This window comes from Macaca mulatta, chromosome 4, assembly GCF_049350105.2.
Source record: "Macaca mulatta isolate MMU2019108-1 chromosome 4, T2T-MMU8v2.0, whole genome shotgun sequence".
Lineage (NCBI taxonomy): Eukaryota > Metazoa > Chordata > Mammalia > Primates > Cercopithecidae > Macaca > Macaca mulatta.
This window is the reverse complement of record NC_133409.1, coordinates 106,550,988-106,567,588: the sequence shown is the minus strand read 5'-3', so window position 1 is coordinate 106,567,588 and position 16,601 is coordinate 106,550,988. Positions and strand designations below refer to the sequence as shown.

Genomic DNA, 16,601 nt, shown 5'->3' with positions numbered 1-16,601 from the left:
TTTTGGAATCTGGACTCAAAAAAAGAAACTCTTCGTAAAAATATGGCTTTATTTGTACTATTTCTAATATGGAATAAGTGGAAGCAATTCATGTATCAGTAAATAATAGAGAAATGATTAAGTAAACTATTATTTGCATATTTATGTAACAGTGAATGACATTAAAAAGTTAGGCAATGTGAATACATGAAAAGTCCACATAAAATAATGCTAAATTTAAAAACTTAGGTCATAAAAAAAGTATGCAAAACAAAGGTCCTAAGTATACATAAAAGTCTTTAGGAAAGACAAAAGCTTTTCTTCAAGGCAAAGGACCCAGAGACCTTTCTCTATTCCTGAGAGCTGCCTGTTACCCATAGCCTATCATATGCCCTCTTTCCAGAACCTCACATGTCATGGATTTCTCTCTTGTTTCCAAATCAACCATCTCCCCTCCTCCATGGAACCTTCTCCACTATGAAGAAACAGTTTTCTCTTTTTTGTTCCCCACTCTCTTGCACAGGAATATTTCATTCATTGATCTTGTGTTAATCAGTCAGTTGTGGCAAAATCTTAGTCTGAGCATACGAAGATAATTCCTAGGTGGACCACTGGTCTTTGCTCACTTCCATGGCTACAAACTCAACCCTTCTGGCTACGACAGATCCTTGGTTGTCTAGGAGTGCTAGGCTTTCATTCAGACCCGTCAGGTCACTCAGTAGATTTCAGTCTAGGGTACTCTTTACCTGTAATTGATAGGCAGTTAACACAGCACTACATAGCTATTATAAGAAAAACTGATGTTAATGACATTATTCTCATATTTTTCTATGCAGTGGATTAGTGACAGGCAATATGATGGAGTTCAGTCTCTAAACACTGACCTAATAATGTTTGTATGGGATGCAAATTATTCAAAATAGAGAAACTTGGAAAGGCACTGTATAAAAAAAGCAGGTACACTGAAAATGTGAATGCCTTCAGATGAATGAACATGAGGCTCTGGATGTGAAGAGCTAGCCAAGCTGATTTCTCTGGCAATCTCCCACAACGGCTTTCTATTAACAAGCATTTAATACATCTGCAGTCAGGAACAATCCATCTTTACCGGGGATCAGTGTGATACAATGGTATGAATGCAGGATGTGAGCTCAAGACACCTGGCTGGAATCTTGGCTCTCTACCTAGAAGCTGTATGATCTGGGACAGTGACTTGATCACAGTGGCTCTGTCTCCTTCATCCATGATAGATGATAATGACAGCTAACTCAAAGGGTACTGCTTATGATCAAGTGAGATACTGGAGAAAGCATTTCATAAACTGTAAATTGTTATACAGAGGTTATGCGATAAAAAAGATCTTTAGTCTTCTGAATTATACAGTATGAAACTATATTCAACAGAGCCTTAAAGTTGAGCACATTTCCTTACATCCAGATTCCCTGCAAACTGGTTATCTGTTTTTGCTGCACAGAGTAACAGGTAGACTATTTTGGAAAGACCTACCATTATAAGCTGTCTTATCACATAACCCTCTCCATCAATTAACACTAAGCCACAGGCCGGAGACAGGAAGGAAGAGAGCGTGGTTTTAAGGGATTAAAACGGAAACCCAAAGCTTTTTGTGCCAAGGGATTGCGAGGAATAAAAACAAAGAAAAGGGGGAAACAAAAGGTTGGGGGTGGATATAGGGGATCTCAGATGTACTTCAACCTTCTGGCAGGTGGATGTGAAAGATGAGGAGAGTTAGATGGGATGCAGGGACTGCCAAGGCAAAGGGAGCTCTTGCTCCATTCTCCAAGACACAACAGGCTTACACTAATCCAGTTTGAACCAAGAATGGTCAAGAGGGCCCAAATCATGGTCAAATAAAAAGGTCTCATGCACATATCCATCTCTGCAAGAGATGTTTTAACTTTTTGTTGTTAGTTTCTCGTGCCTTTTAAGGAAGCTGCTTATGTGAGGATACTCCTGTATGTTCTCTTACCCTGTACCAGCCCTAAGCTTTGTTTCTTATCCCCTCTGGCACACCCCAAGAAGGAAAACAATGGGGAGTGGGGAGGGAAGGAATGCTTGCTCAATCAGATTTTCAGACTTAAAAATAATAAACAATATAGTTAACTAACACTTATACAACAATATGATACTTAAAAGAGACACCAAAAACTTATATAGAAAGCATGAAAATAAAAGGATGTTGAAAAAATATATACTTAGCTAAAATTAAAAAGTCGAAACCACCTAAATACATGTCATCAGGAGGATATATACACTGTGGTATATAATAAAATAATATGTAGCAGTGAACACAAATGAACTATGTGTATGCACATCAACAGAGATGAATCGCACAAACATAATGTTGGGCAAAAAAGGGAAGTCATGGCATGATTTTAAATAAAGTTTGAAAATACAAATACAAGGAAAGTCTATAAAGAAAAGCATAACAAATGATAACTGCAAAATCATGACAGAGGTTACCTTTTGCTGAGGAAAGGGAGGGTAATTTGGGAAAGACAAAGTCATTGGTAAGAGGTATATTCTTTAAGCTAGATGCTGGTTTATTATTATGTAAATCATATCTAGATACTACATATGCATGTTTTATATTAAAATGATTTTGATTCATACAAAATAGAAATTTTGAAGCAAATAAAAGCAGGTTCATTGAAATAAAAAATTCAAAACATGGATAAACTCTAGACCAGACACAGCAGGAACTGCCATAGACTGCTGAGGAATTAACCCAGAATGCAACAAAGAACAACAAAAGGATGAAGAAAAGAGAGGTTAGGTGACGTGGTTAATTGAGAAGCTCCACAACCATCTAATAGGCATTTCAGAAGAAGAGAAAGAGGTTATCAGTAGGAAGGAAAAGACACAATGACTATATTCCCAAAGTAAAGTCTTGACTCTCCGATTTGAACACTCACACCAAGGAACAAAGTGAAAACAAATCAAAACAAACAAGACAATACAGCAGGATGTATTGTAATAAAACTACAAAGCATCAAGGAAAATGAGAAAAATCCTTAAAGTTATCAGAGTTAAGACCGATTACCTATAAAGAATTACTTCAACAACAACAAACACAAATGTATGAAAATATAGAGTACTATTCAAGGAGTTGAGGAAAACTGTCAACCTAGAATTCTATACCTAGCTATCATTCAGGAGTGATGGCAAAATAAAGCCATTTCAGAATACAAACATAAGGAGAGTTCACTTCCAACAAAGTCTTTCTTTCAACAAGAATCTATTACTAAAGGATCAAATTTAGTAATAAGAAAAACAAATCTAGAAGGAAGGAAAAGTATATAAGAAAAAAATGTAAAAAATATACTAATAAGTCTAATTAACTACTAATTGTAAATAACATTACCTATTGTGCTTTTAAGTTTCAATAGAAATTCTAGAGCAGTTCTGTCCTACAGAAATACAACATATAATTTTAGATTTTCTAATTCCACATTTAAAAAAGCATAAAAACAGGTGAAATTTTAATGTTATTTAACTGAATATATCTAAAACTTTATTATTTCACCCATTAATTACATAATGCAAAAAAAAAAACAATTAATGAGACATTTCAGACTTTTTTGTACTAAATCTTTAAAATCTGGTGTTCATTTTATACTTAGAGCACATCTTTATTCAAACGCTAAATTTTTATCAGGAACATCTAATCTGTATTTAGAATTCATAAAATTTACAGTAGTTTCACCCAGGTTGTTCCAAACATTTATAATTTACTAATCGCTGATTCTAATATCAGTTTTTAAACTTAAGTTGATTAAAATTAAATAAAAAATTCAGTTCCTCATTCTTAAGTGTTTAATAAACTCATGCAGCTAATGGCTACCATATAGCACAGCTTTAGACAATAACAATCATGAAAGACAGAAGTGGGGTCGGTAGGTAAGAAGTTAAAGGATACTATGCTCCTGGTTTTGTTCTGGAGGATGATACATATAGAGAGTAATTTTAGACTTTATTAAAATAAAATTTAAAGTTACCATTAAAAAATGTAAGAACAGAAATAGGATCTATAAACTTCCAAATCAGGAGGGGTGGAACAAAACATATTTACAATAAAAAGCAGGAAAGTAAAGAACAAAGGAAAACAAAGAACAGAAAACATAAAAAGTACAAATATATCGGCAATCTCAATATACCTAGACATAGTACACCCTTACATTATAATGTCAAGTGACAGAGTGAAGAAACAGAGTATACAACAGGACTACACTTCTACAAATTTCTTTTTTTTTTTTTTGAGACGAAGTCTCGCTCTGTCACCCAAGCCGGAGTGCAATGGCGCGATCTCGGCTCACTGCAACCTACACCTCTTGGGTTCAAGCAATTCTCCTGCCTCAGCCTCCACAGTAGCTGGAATTACAGGCGTGCACCACCACACCTGGCTATTTTTGTATTTTTAGTAGAGATGGGGTTTCATCATGTTGGTCAGATTGGTCTCGAACTCCTGACCTCAGGTTATCCACCCACTTTGGCCTCCCAAAGTGTTGAGATTACAGGTGTGAGCCACCATGTCCCTCCACTTATACAAATATTAGAACATGCACAAATCAGTATTATGGGTGGATGGATGGATGTGTCATAAAGGTATAAAAACAAGAACTGGAATAATACACAACAAATTCGTGATGATGGTTATCTTTGGGAGGGTTGACAAGGAAAAAGGAACGAAGGGGATGTTTCAAAGGAAACTGAACTTTAATAATTTATTTTATTTTCTAGAAAGTCCTGAAATGAACAATGATTTTTAAAAGATTCCAATTTGTGAATTCTCAGTGATGAGTAAATAGGTATGTTATATTATGTCCTGGATTTCTCTGTATTTACATTTTTTCCAAATAAAAATATTATACATACTGGGGGGAAGAAAAAGACGAGAAGCAAACCTGCTCTATTAAACCCAGTTAATTGTACCATATCTATTCCCTAACACAAATTACATAACTAGGTTTACTCAGCATTTTTTCTATTTCTTCAATGTTATATCAATCTGGTTTATACTGCCTCCTCTTCTGAACAAGACATGTAATATAACTGTTTCATTTGTACTGATAATGAAGGCACTGGACTCAGAACTCTTGAAGGAGAAAAAAGCAGTCCAGTATTAAATTGGTTAACAAGAAAACCACTCTGGGACCAAAAAATTCAAATAACACACCAAGAGAAAGGTCTGAAATGTGCCTATACCTAACTCTTCAGCTAAAACGAACACATAACTACTTAACACAAGGTTAATTCTCTCCACAAATGATGGCACCGTACACGAAATTCTTATAAGGTTCTTGAGTTAAAAGGTAGTCTCCTGAAATTCAAATACTTCTATGACACATGAAACAGACACTGGAAGTTTTACTCAAAACCACCAAGCCATGTTTAACAATGGCTTGGTTGTTTTTCATTGATCTTGTAGTTGTATGTCTGGGATCCTCTATTATTGCACTGCTTTTAAAGTAATCTTTAAATATCCAATACTTGGAATTGAGAGGTCCCTTCATGGGATTAATAATCAAACTTACATTAAATTTATTTTCCATATGCTCCCCTGCTTGGCTTATCAATTCCAACAGGTGATTTCTATAAACTCAAATTACATTGATTAAGGTCACTGCAGGCTACTATGTCTTTTGTAAATGGTATTTTACTGTTCAAGATAAAAGTAGTAACAAAGAATGCTTCTTTAGAAGACTTTGAATGAACTGAAATAAACAGCAACTCTCTCTTTTCTGAGGACCACTTTGTAGGGAAAATATTTCTCTTGCAATCAGATATAAAAGATAACTAAAAATAAAGAAAAAGTCATGTGCCAGTGTGTTCAGTGAAACTTTATTAGTGTAAGTACACACAATTCAATAATGAGGGTTTATATTTAATATTAAGGAAATATAGGCCAGGCACAGTGGCTCACATCTGTAATCACAGCACGTTGGGAGGCTGAGGCAGGTAGATCACTTGAGCCCAGGAGTTCCAGACCAGCCTGCCCAACATGGCAAAATCCGCCTCTATTAAAAATACACACAAGGCTAGGTGCAGTGGCTCAGGTCTGTAATCTTAGCACTTTGGGAGGCTGAGGTGGGCGGATCACGAGGTCGGGAGATAGAGATCATCCTGGCTAACACAGTGAAACCCCATTTCTACTAAAAATACAAAAAATTAGCTGGGCCTGTTGGCACGTGCCTGTAGTCCTAGCTATTCAGGAGACTGAGGCAGGAGAATCGCTTAAACCCGGGAGGGAGAGGTTGCAGTGAGCCGCGATCGTGCCACTGCACTCCAGTCTGGGCGACAGCGAGACTCTATCTCAGCAAACAAACAAAAACCCACAGAAAACAATTAGCTTGGCATGGTGGCACATGCCTGTAATCCCAGATACTTGGGAGGCTGAAGTGTGAGAATCGCTTGAGCCTGGGAGGTGGAGGCTGCACTGCACTCTAGCCTGGGTGACCAAGCGAGGCCTTGTCTCAAAAAAAGAAAAAGAAAGAAGTTTAAATATTTTAAACCTCTTTGGTCTGAGCTGTCCCTTTCACTAGAGTTACCTTTTTTTATGTGCTGTGGTTTTGTACAAACATGGCCATGGAGAAAGCATGTGGCTCAATCAGAAGCCTGAATTCCAGTCTGGCTCACACCTGACTTCTCTGGACTTGAGTTTCTTCACCAGTAAAACTAGTTAAGATGGACCTTAAGATCTCACTCACCTGACTGACTTAGCTACTTGTGTACTTATCACATTATATAAGTGCCACGTGTACATCGTGGGAATGCCAAGCACTGGGGTATCGGGAAAGCAAGGGAAAAGGGGTGCAACGGAATAATAAAGACGGCTATTGCACTTATGTGCAAAGCAATGATTGAAATGATTTAATCTTCACCACAATCTTATGAGGTTGGTAAAACATGATTATATCCATTTTATAAACTAGGAATTGTGGCCAGAGAGGTTCAGTAACTTGCCCAAGATTAATCAGCTGGTAATCTTGCTGGTAAGTATTAACAGAAGAGCTGGAATTCAGCTCTTCTAGGCTGGCTCAGAGTTCATACTCTTATCCACTCCACCATTCAAAGTGGTTTGTGTTAGTGGTCTTAATTTCAAAACTGGGTGCAGATCTGGGATTCTAAGAAAAGCAAAAGCCTTCCAGCTTGGGAAATGCTTTAACCTGTAGCCCTAGCCAAAGAGCAAAGGATATGTAAAGGAGTGCTTCCTATTCTCCATCATTCATGAGCCTCTTGAAATAACAATGAACAATAACCTATTAAAAATAGTTTATGTTGAGTTGAACAAAATTTTAGTACTATTCTGGGTTTTTAAAAAGTCAGACACACAGATCTGGTTGTTTTTATCTCCGTATTAAAACCAAAAACATACACCAAACCATCTATAATTTTTTGTAGTACTTTACATGTTCAGCGTGCTTCCATATGGTTGTTGAATTTGATGCTTTCAATATTTCTGAGATAAACAGGAGCACAGTCTTAATATTTCCATTGTACAGATGAAGAGCAGAGCTTCCAAGAGGTCAAGTGACCTTCCCGAGGTAAAAAGTGGCAGAATTCACACTAGACCAAAGTCTCTGTATTGTTATACCAGGGCTCTTAAAAGAGATGTTACCAGATGGTTACTTTATTATTTTCCTGTTTGCTCGGACATACATTAACTTCTGGCAAATGGTAAACACAGTTACAATGTTCCTTGTATTTTTGCAAAACTAATCAGCTGGCTGTAATGTGATCTACATATGGTTGCTTAAGGGGAAATAAGATTAAAAATCGTAATTAAGGGGTAAAGTAATGAGTAGTCAGAATGCAGTTTGTTAAAAAATGTATTAAATAAAATACATATGGAACTTAAGGAGTCTTTAAAGCTTCATATTTTGATCACTTTGTCTTTAGTACGTTTATCTCCCATATACATCATGCCTTACTTTTCATACCATGAATTTCTACAATGTAGAACTTAACTAATTCTGTCCAATATTATAAAAACATCCACAGTTTACACCTAAGAGACAAAAAAAGAGCAAAAAGTAAAAGAAATAAGGAAATGAATACCTCTCAGCGTAGATTTTGTATTTCATTGCATGGGGTCAAAATAATCAAGATACAATTTTAAAATATCACTTGTACATTTAAAAAATAACACCTATAATAAAACATTAGTCAATTGATAATCTAGAACACCTAAATAAAAATCCATCCAGTCCTAGGTCCAGTAGATATTCGTAGCTATTAAGCTTTTATTCTTGACGAGTTCCAAAAACAAAAGCATCTACTTATTTTTTAAACCCAGTCCCTAAGTAATGATAGCTTAATATTTACATTAAAATCCTTCAATATACTGTATAATATGTAAGCGTAAATACATGTTCCTGTTCACAAGGGAGTATTCCCATTATTCCATATATAGCAAATTGATGAAGACAATATATCATGGAAATAGCAAATCCAGCAGTTCACGGTAGAATCTGAGAAAATTATAAACAGTCAGACTTTTAATACTCAAAACAATCAATACTTAGGTGAGGAAACTGCATATGTGTATCTTGTATATAACCCTACAGTCCACTAGTTACTGAAATACCTAGAAGACTTCATGGTAATGCTCCTCTCTTACCAAGAAGAGAAGTGGACCCTGAGGCCAGCCTTAAGGCAGGATCACAAATAATAATGACTTGTTGGGTAACTTTCTTTCTATGACTGGCATTTAGAAACCATGGCACCAGCCTATATTGTAATAAAGATATTTTAAACAAATGAACACTCATGTTTACGTAACTCTTGATTCCTCCATGTTTCATTCATTAGGCACTGTAGTTAAAATAAAAATACATGTGGTTATTAGAAATAAACATATGCAGAAAGTATTATGGTGTGATAGTTAACAGCAAAATTCCTCAGTAAAAGACGGCTTGGTTAGAATGCTGGTTCTATCACTTCCTAGCTGTGTTACCCAGAGGAAATTTGTTAATCTCACTAAATCCCAATATTTTCCCCTGTGTTTGAGAAAGGCTGCAGGGCTCACTGGTTAAGATCACAGGCTCTGGAGCCAGACTTCAGGAGTGAAATCACAACTCAGCCATTCCTTATCACAGGTGCTTTGGGGGAAGTCCGTTAACCTCTTGGTGCTTCAATTTTCTCATATGTAAAATGCGAACCAGAAGAGGACACACCTTACTGGGTGGTTGGAAAAATTAACATTATTAATGCAAAGTGCTAAGAACAGTCTGACTCATAGAAAGAGACCATCTTCTTAGCTGTGAGATGAAACTGCTTCATTAAACTGTTGTGAGAATAAAATGAAAAATGAATAATACTTCCCTTGCATTTATTTCTAATAATTTCACATTTTTATTTAAACTAAGGTGCATTATGAATATAAAACACATATATCAGGTCTAGCACACCCAGGCATTCAAGAAATAGCTCGATTTTGATATTCATTCAATTTTAATAGTAGTAAGCATATTTGTATTACTGACATACATTTCTCTTAAAATATTAAATTTTGGAGCCAATTTTGAAATTTAAAACCATTTTTCTATCTTCCTACTTCTGAATGTGCACATCATTTACTTTATGTGTGACTGAATACGTATTTGCCTTGGGCATATCTCAATAGCCCTGTCTCTGGATATGCCCACAAGGTAGAAGAATACTGGATTCAATAAATAGCTTGACAAAGAACCCCTACGTGATTTGACTGAATTCTTCTAAGAAGACAGTGAAATGTACAATAAGTAAGTAACCAGTGAAAAGGAATTCAACATTTTGATTTGGTTTGTTAACTTCGACAGTGATTTTTAAATTATTCAGGAGACTAACAACATATTTCAACACACTAGGTACTGTGAAAGCAGACAGCTTAAATGCTGTTTATTTCAGTCACCATTTCCAAATTGTACCCTGCAGGAAAGTGGAATAATATATTTAACTCTGTTGTAAACAAAAGCAATGTTTTAGGAGAAAAATATAGGAAAAGAGGATCACTTGGTAACTGATCTTCCAAGGGAATTTTAATGTTATATGAAGATATTTTTAAACATACTTTTTTCCGTGAGAAAAATCAACCATGTAGAAATGCACAAGATTAAAGCTTATGTTCTTTCAAAAACACTCCATTTGTTATTTGGTGATTAAACATGTATTCCTATAATTGCAGTGAATTTGACGTCAGGGTGGGATCCGCTTGCTCCCCACTACTCACTGTGTGCACCATTTGTCATCCCACAAAGTGGAGGCCTAGTGCTTGTTAGAAGCCTGTGATTCTCTTAATAATTAAAATTCTCATCATCACAACAAACATCCATTGACTGTTTTACACCTATCAGGCACTGGGCTAAGTTCTTTGTATTCACCATCTCAATTAATTCTCATAATAATGCAATGAAATAGAGCATACAATTATTCCATTTTACAGATGAGGAAACTGAATCTAATAATTAGAGAATTGGAACTTAGCAGCTTAGGGAGAGGTTAAGGAACCCACCTTAGACCATACAGCTAATAAAACACAGCGAATGCCAGAACCATACTGGAGTTGCTCCCACTATATGAAATATTAAACCTACTTACTATAAAATGATTAAATTTATTACTTCCTTCCTTTGAAAACAATTTATTCATCCATTTGTTCTACAAATATCTACACTACCTGTGCTGGGTGCTATGGGGGATGAAAGGAAGATCAGAGCCATGAATGACTTCACGGTAAAGTCAAATTAGGATTACAAAACCAAATTAATTCAAAAATAGGTAATTAATCAAATAACTTGTGCTGATTTAGACACATGGCTCAGACAACTTCTTAAACACAATAGGGTGGTTAAAAGATATAACCCCCAACCTTTTTAACCAAACAACACTCTTTATCAGTGTTTCTACTTTGGACATTCAGCCCGGACAAACCTTTGAATGCTCATAGCTTCTTTTGTGGCTCATTATCACTTTCTGGCATGAATTACAAATACTTGTGTATGTGCTCTACCTATCCTAGCAGACTGAAAAATCCTTAAATACAAGGGCATTTACTCATTCGGGTTGGAAAAAACAGTAATTTTTTATTTAATTTCCCAAGGTGATGGTATCTTGCATAAAGGTGATGCCCAATGAATGTTTAACATGGACTGAATGAATAAATAAATGTACAGCCCTACCATTTTGGAGCCTTTACTCAAATATAGATTCCATATCAATATTTAACTCAATCAAATGCAGCAAGCATTTATGGATGTCAGGCTCTTTCATATTCAGACTGGGAAACTCAATATTGCTAAGAAAGCAATTCTTTCCTAACTGATTTATAGATTCAATTCAATCTCTATCAAAATAATGGCAGGCTTTTTTTGTTTTTGTAGAAATGTATAAGGTGATTCTAAAATTTACATGAAAACATAAAAGACCGAATAGCTAAAAACAATTTCGGGAAAAAATAACAAAAAGTGAAGGACTGACATTACCAGATTTAAAATCTTACTATAAAACCAAATAATCAAGATACTAAGATAGCGTAGTTTTTAAATTTTTTGTAGAGATGACATCTCGCTATGTTGCCCAAGCTGGTCTCAAACTCCTGACCTCAAGTGATCCTTCTGCCTCAGCCTCTCAAGCTGTTGGGATTACAGGTGTGAGTCACTGCACCTAGCCAAGATAGTGTAGCATTGGTATAAGAGAAGACATACAGGCCATAGAACACAATTGAGTGTCCAGAAATAAAGTTTTACATTTATAAAGGAGCTTCAACAAAGGTACGTAGGCAATTCAGTGGAGAAAGGATGGTCTTTTCAACAAATGGTGCTGAGATAATTGGATTTCTACCAGCAAAAAAAGAACTTAAAACCTTATGTCATACGATACACAAAAGTAACTCAAAATGGATAACACACCTAAATATAACAGTGAAAAGTATAAAACCTCTAGGAGAAAATATCCGTAAGCTTGAATTAGGCAAAGATTTATTAGATATAACACTAAATGGATTTCATCAAAAGTAAAAACTTTTGTTCTTCAAAAGACATCATTAAGAAAAAAAAATATTTTAAAGTCACAAACTGGGAGAATATATCTATGAATCATATATCTGATAAGAGACTTGTATCTCAGACTTATAAAGAACTCTTTCAATAATAAGACAACCCAATTAAAAATGGGCAAAATATCTGAATAGACATTTCACATATGATACACGTTATGCTAGTAAACACATGAAAAGATGCTTGTCAGTAGTTATTACAGAAATACAAATTAAAATTCATCAGAATCTCTATGAGCAAAAAATCAACAATACCAAGTATGAACAAGTATGTTGAAACTAAAACTCATGCACTTTGGAAAACAGTTTGGAGGTTCCTTAAAATGTTAAACATAGACTTTCAAACCAACTGCCACTTCAACTCTTAGAAATCTTCCCAAGAAAAATGAAAATATATGTCCATGCAATAACTATTTACAAATATCCACAGCAGCATTATTTATAATAATCCAAACCGAGAACAATCCAAATGTCCACCAACTTGTGAAAGGATAAACAAACACTAGTATATCCATACAATGGAATACTATTGGACAATAAAAAAGGATGATGTACTGATACATGCTACAACACAAACTGATCTCAAAAACATCATGCTGAGTGAAAAAATCAGTCAAAAAGACTACATATTGTATCATTTCTTTCATATAAAATTTCCAGAAAAGGCAAATCTAGACACAGCAAAAGTACATTAGTGCCTGGGGCCAGGCTGGGAGTGGGGATTGGCTAAAAACTCTACGAGGGACCTTTGTGGAATGATGGAAATGTCTCAAAACTGGATTATGATAATGGTTGCACAACTCTATACTTTACTAAAAATCACCGAATTGTATACTTTCAATGGATGAATGGACTTTATAGTAAGTAGATTATACTCAACAAATGTTTTAAAGGAAATTATACTCTCATAATTGAGAGTGCTGAGTGTCTTTATCCCTCAGCACTAGCCAGTAGGTACTTTTAATCTTTTTTTAAACCAGATTGGTTATTTTAAAAATTATGTCTCATTATTCTTAATAATGTACATTTCTTTGATTTCTAGTAAAACTAAACATTTTTGTCTACTTGAGTCTTCATTATTTTCCTATAAAGGTATACATCTTTTCTATAAGGAAATGTGAAATACTATCTTTTTAAAATAGCAAACATTTTTCAGTGATATGTGGTACAAATATTTTTTCCCAGTTTTTCATAAATTTAAAAATTTTGTTAAGTTTTTTCATATTGAAATATTCATTTTCATGTAGCCAAATTTGTCTGTGTTTTCATTTACAATTTCTGTTTTTGGTGTTATGACAAGTAATACTAATTTCAAAATTAACTATCACAAACCTTGATCATGGTTAGTTACGCATCCACTGTGCTAATAAGCCCAATGCTACTGCTACTGGGCCTTCCATTTTAAAGAAACAGATAAAAACCTAATTTTGAATTTCAAAGCTACAGGCAGATGGGCTTTCCTTCCTTAAACCTTTAAGTGTCAAGAGACATGACTGTTTACATGCTCCATTCATGGAAAACTGCCTCATTAGAGAATTTCTGATGTGATACACTAGACATTTAAAATAGTTCTAGTGATAAGGAACAGGAAAATATTAATAAAAAGAAAGATGTAAACATGTCTCCTGTTGCTAATCATGCCAGGACTGTGATTCTAGGCCTCGCTGGCTCATGTCTCCGTAGAACATCAAATCATCACATAACAACATGACCACTGCGGGCATTTGTGGATGTCTGGCCAGAACAGTCTAGAACTCCATCACTCATTGTTTCACTACTGAGTCCATGAATGTTATCAATTCCCCTGTAATTCCACTCACCCACCACCCATTACCTAATAAATACAGGAAACTGACATCTATATCTCAAAAACTTACAGATTAATATGCACTGAAGAACTCTTCACTAAGTGCTTACTACTTCACAAAATACTATAGCATTTATTAAAAAACCACTTGGCTTAATGTAGCTATGACTATCACACACAAAGATACACATAAAACTTACAAAGAAATGTCATAAGAACATTTTAATATTAATTGAAATGATATTGCAGCCCTGAAGCTGCAAAACTGAGGCCTGGTCATGTTAAGATACAATCAGGAGACACATTTGAATACCTGGTAACAAAAAATGACTCTGACTTCTTCTTTGTATATTTGAGTCCTGCCCACACTTTTAAGACCAGCCTAAAGTGAACTTTCCTTATCTATCCTACCGGTTGTGGAATCTGAATCTGTACACATTCTGGAACATAGACACAGTTCTAATGTTATTCAACTGTTTTGTGCTGCTAGTCTTATCACCTCATTGAATTAAACACAAGTTCCAAGAGGGCAAAAACTGTAATGTCCCTACAGCATTACAACAGGGCAAGATTCCAGATGTTTTCACTGACTTTATCTGTACCACTTCTTGCTCTGCAGAACAACTTACTCAGATGTTCATTAAATAACATTTCTTGATTTCTAGGGAAAGTTGATACAGGGGGCTAAGAAGGCAAAAAAAGTACTATGGAGACATTTTTAAGGCTTATTACATTGTTTCTTTAGACAGTTTCTAAAGAACTGTCTGCTCTACAAGAAATCAAGAAAAATACTGTGTAGTATGTAAATGCTTTGGCAGTTACCCCAGCTTTAAAGATCTTGAAGAGCTATGCATGGATTGTCTCCAGTTCTTTTTTGTATCTAAGCAGGCTTTACCTAATGACAAGGGTTCTTCACATAAGTTCCAGTGAACTTCAGGATTCCATGAGGCTGCTCTAAGATTTGACTGATAGATGGGATGGCCATGATAGCTGTGTTTAATCTGAGGTTGTTCCTGCCCAGGTACAACCTGGTCGTTAGGCTTCAGGTATAGATGGAAAGTCTTCCTATTAATCAAGGAGAGATTTTTCATCACCGGAGAACACTCTGATGTCCTGAGGGATGATACACAGGTGCCTGTACAGTTTTGCCCCTAGTCTCAGGACCATTGGCTAGCTTATGTATGGGGGTTCCCTGCCTTCCAGGGAAACAAAACCATAATTGTTATTTTACTGTTTTTTGTTTGTTTGTTTTTTCCTTCCCTCTGTCTGCTTGAGAGAGGTAGAGAGGGGAAGTAAGAATAATGGTTTCAGCAACTCTGGCCCTTGGATAAACAGCAAGGAAGGGTTCCATAGTCAGGGTCCATTATACATAAAGTGTGCACACCTAACCTACTGTTTATGTAAACATTTGTTTAAAATTCCCAGGAAAAAAGGATGGCCCCCAGCTCACTTACTCTGTAACCCATATCTTGATGATTAGTTCCTTTGTCTCTACTAGAATTTCCAACCCATCATTAACCATCAGTCAAAATGCTGAAAATGGTGACATCACTTAATATCCTAATTCTAATAAAACAGGGCTAGAAAATACCTTCATAAAATTTAAGTTTAAATAATAAATCTCAAGTATTAGTGCTCTTAATATGCCATCTGTATTCTTAAACTGGGAGTACCTTTGGATTTCCTTAATTCCTCTTGACCCACCCTTTCGTAAATGAGTACGATATGGGTGAGAATAAGACTTTGGCATCTATAGCATCTGATTAAATCTTTACTAGTAGTTATTGGTTGGTGAGATGCGGGGCAATTTATGTCTTTAAGTTCCAGCTGAATGGGGGTAACACCGCTCAAGCTGTTTTCAGGATTAAATGAGATAATGCAAGTCAAATTGTGCACAGCGTGAGGCACACAGTATGTGCACAACAAACTCTGAGACTTTTGAACACTTCCAATTATTATCATTTTTAAAAAGTGGGGTAGGAGACAAGTTTCCACCCAATTCTTAATAATAACGTATAAGAAGGGAAAAGCTTTTGAATTTTTAAAACTTCAGCATTTTAAAATAATGCAGTCACTCTTACACACAAATTAGTCCATGTTCTTCGATAAAGCAGGATACTAGGTGTAATTTTGCTTCAAATTTAATACCCGCACTGGTTGACACTGTTGGAAACACTGAGGCTGGCAGTGGGAGGGTGCAAAGCACTTACTTAGGAACCAGCCATCACACACTGGTTTCTCAGGGAGGAGGAAAGCCTTCTCTCCCCTCCCTGGGACAAGTCGAAGCCCCACCCCGAGGGAGATTTGAGTCCCCGAATGTGGTAGTTGGTGTCCGGGGCCTGCGCAGAAGGGGACAGTCCGCAAGGGGCGGAAGACAAGACAAAAATGACTCCAGTTCGCTATACGCGCAGAGAGGCGGATAGCGCGCGGACCCCGCCTTCCCCAACCGAGCGTGAGTTCCAGTCGCTGGGGAGGACCTGGTGGCCCCCTGACCTTGGACGAGCCATACTGGACGCCCCAGCGCCGTCCCGTCTTCCACGCTGCCAACTCCGCTGCTCCCGCCCCGAACTGCGGGTAGGTCCAGGCCGCCAGGCCCCGCCTCGCTGGCCCCAGCCCTGATTGACACTGGAGTTGGTACATACGGGTCTGCCGCGGAGGCGAGCAGGAGGGTGAGCGCTATTTTAAACATGGCTTTCTCTCTCCCTTAGCCTCGAAGCCACCGCGGCGCACCTAGCCCACGGGCACAGCCGCATGGGAATAATC

General features: G+C 36.4%; 1 protein-coding gene and 1 pseudogene across 5 annotated transcripts in view; one reads left to right on the top strand and one right to left on the bottom strand.

Annotated features, from left to right (window-relative positions):
* The window catches only part of HMGN3 (high mobility group nucleosomal binding domain 3), a 32,102-nt gene that overhangs the window by 14,936 nt on the left and 565 nt on the right, over positions 1-16,601 (bottom strand). The window lies entirely within an intron of this gene.
* The window catches only part of LOC106998006 (ADP/ATP translocase 2-like), a 133,315-nt pseudogene continuing 132,778 nt past the window's right edge, over positions 16,065-16,601 (top strand). Inside the window, exon 1 of the transcript XR_003728909.2 lies at positions 16,065-16,412. The product of XR_003728909.2 is annotated as an ADP/ATP translocase 2-like (transcript). The remainder of the gene's footprint in view (positions 16,413-16,601) is intronic.